A 2,969-nucleotide genomic window follows, 5' to 3' on the forward strand; every position below is an offset into this window, starting at 1 on the left:
TATGCAGTAGGGTTGTTTTATTTATGGGAAGAGCCTGTGTGGTCTTTTTAAATTACACGATAAAAAAATGATATGGAAAAAGGAAATAAAACAGGGCATTCTCAATTATGGCTCAGTATGAAATGCTGCCCAAATTGCAGTGACATGCCAAAACAAATCTACTAAATCTACTAAATAAATATCAACTGTAAATAAGTCTACAGAAAGTAAATTTCAAGGGCTTTTGAAAATAGATTGGACTGAAAAAGAGCAGGAGCAGCTAATTATGACAGGGACAGGCTACTATTAATGCCTAGGGCAGATTAAGTATTTTCAGCCCTATGCAACTTAAAGGGGTATTTCTCTTTTTTTTAACTTTTAGTATGATATAGAATGTCCAATTCTAAGCAACTTTTTTAACCTCCTTCCCAAGTTGCAATTTAAAATGCTCTCTTACACTAGCAGCAATAAGAACTAAGGCTCCGTGAGGCTACAATTTTATTGTTATTATTACATTCTATGTTTCTATATTTCTATGCAGGAACTCTCCTATTCATCTTCCAGTCTGTTATTTAATTGGCTGCCTTGTTACTAGGATAAATTAGACCCTAGCAACCATATAGTTGCTAAAATTCCAACCTGGAGTGCTTCTGAACAAAAAACTAAATAATTCAAAAACCTCAAAAAAATAAAGCCCACGTGCATATCTCTTCAGAATATTCACATAATACTAAAATATTATACTACACCTTAATTTAAAGTTAATTCATGCCTTTAAACCATTTACTTCGACCCCAGTAAAAATGCAAGTACACTAAGGAGTACAAGGTCAAGCTCTGTAGTGCTCATTTAAAAAGCACTTGCAATGCGCAAAGTTGGTGTTCAACCCATGTTGCGGTTTCAAGTGATAATATCTAGAAGAACCTTCCATATGATCAGCACGCTGTTTCAACACAGAAATGAAAAGCACCCTGAAAAGTGAGTGAATTCAGGGTGAGGGAGTGAGTGAATTCAATTATCAAATTCAATTCTAGTTGATCAGACCATACAGGCAAAAAGGGCAACATTTCAGGTTACTGGGCTCTTTATCCAGCCCTTAAATAGCCTGTAGTCTGGTTGCACTTTGTACCTGCTTTATCTTACAGTCTGCCATAAGTCGTGTCTGAATGGTGTACAAGTTTGGGGATGCTTACATGCTGTCCTTTGTCCACCCCTCATGAATGCAACATGCTGATCACAGAGCTAGCTATTTTTTACATGCATTACAAGATGCAGGTGCTAAAAATTACAGATTATGCTTTGCACATAGTAAATGACCCCTATGGTCTCTCAGTCCCCCCCTGCTAACCCTTTGAATCCTTTTCTAATGGACCCTTCTTATTTGTACATTGGCAAAGCAACTGCAGATAATTATGCCTAGCTATCCACATTCTTGGTGCAAAACAGTGTGATTAAAAGAAAACTATACCCCCAGAATCATTACTTAACCAACTGACAGTTTCTAACATATTAAGTGGCCTATTAAAGAATCTTACCAAACTGAAATGTATGTATCAGTAAATATTGCTATTTTACATCTGGTACCTTGAGCCACCATTTCGAGATGGTCTCTGTTCTCCCTCAGAGGTCACCTGATCAGAAATAATGCAGCTCTAGCGGTAACAGGAAGAAGTGTAAGAGTAAAAGAAAAAACTTTGTCCATTAATTGGCTCATGTGACCTAACATGTATGTGTGCCCTTGGTTGTTTGTGTGCACCATGAATCTTACGATGGCTCCTAGTACTCAAAATGGCAATTTTCTATTTAGGATAACCCAATAGCACATACTGCTAGGAAAGTTGTTTTTTTTTTTTTAAAAAAATGGTTTATTAAATGAAGCAGGGTTTTACATATGAGCTGTTATATGCAATATATTTTTATAGAGACCTACATTTTTTGGGGATATAGTTTTCCTTTAACAAGGCATGTTTTAACTGGATCTGGAGTGTGGGTTTTTATTTCTGGATCATTACTTTTCCACACTAGTCTTTTTTATATATGCATTTTTTCTGTGTATATATATATATTTATGTCTATTATAATAGGGTTGCCACCTTGTTAGCAGAATTGGGCAGGGTTAAAGAGGGGTCTGGGGGATAGAAGCTGGGATAGGGGATTTGGGTAATCAAAGGTTGGCCAAGGGACAGAAAGACTAAGGGGCATATTTACTTACCTTCGAAGTTGCGCCAGTGTTGGCTTCGCCGCACTTCGCCAGGGCGCCGCTAATTCACTAAAATCAGAAGTTGCGCTCAGGGAGGCGAAAGGTAGCGAAGTTGCACTATCGTTAATTCGTCAAGCAAAGCGAAGTTACGCTAGCGATGCCTAATTTGCATACGGTGCCAAGTTAAAGTATAATGGACGTATATGTAGCAGCAAATACATTACACTACACAAGCCTGGGAAAGCTTCATAAAATAAAATAGAGTTGTTATTTTGCCCTAAACATGTGCCCACTGTATAGTTTTGGTGCCATTTGTTAGGAAATGTATGGGAGGAGGGTACCCCCAAAAAAATTTACAATCTTTTTCAGCCTATCACCCTTAAAAAAGTAAAAGACACCACACACCAGCGCTTTTTGGGACTTAGAAAAAATTTCAACTTTTTTTGAAGCAAGCCCTATCTACTCTATCTATTGCACTTTGCCTGGTCTGAGGTGGCGAAGGCAAGTCTGGCGCAAGAGGTAACACTCAGTAAAATGTGCAAGTTAGTGAATTAGTGTAGTTAAGTCCCTTCACCATAGCTCAACTTCGCCTGACGTAAGGGTGCGAAGTAGCGCTAGTGTAGGTCCACTTCGCTAGCGAATTTACGCCAGCGCCCGTTAGTAAATTTGACGAAATAACAAAACGACGTCACGCTGGTGAATTTTCGCTAGCCTTAGCCACTTTGCCCTTTAGTAAATTTGCCCCTAAGGATTACAAACTTTCTAGCAAGTACATTGGGCCGGTCTTTGC

This window comes from Xenopus laevis, chromosome 7L (genome assembly GCF_017654675.1).
Source record: "Xenopus laevis strain J_2021 chromosome 7L, Xenopus_laevis_v10.1, whole genome shotgun sequence".
Lineage (NCBI taxonomy): Eukaryota > Metazoa > Chordata > Amphibia > Anura > Pipidae > Xenopus > Xenopus laevis.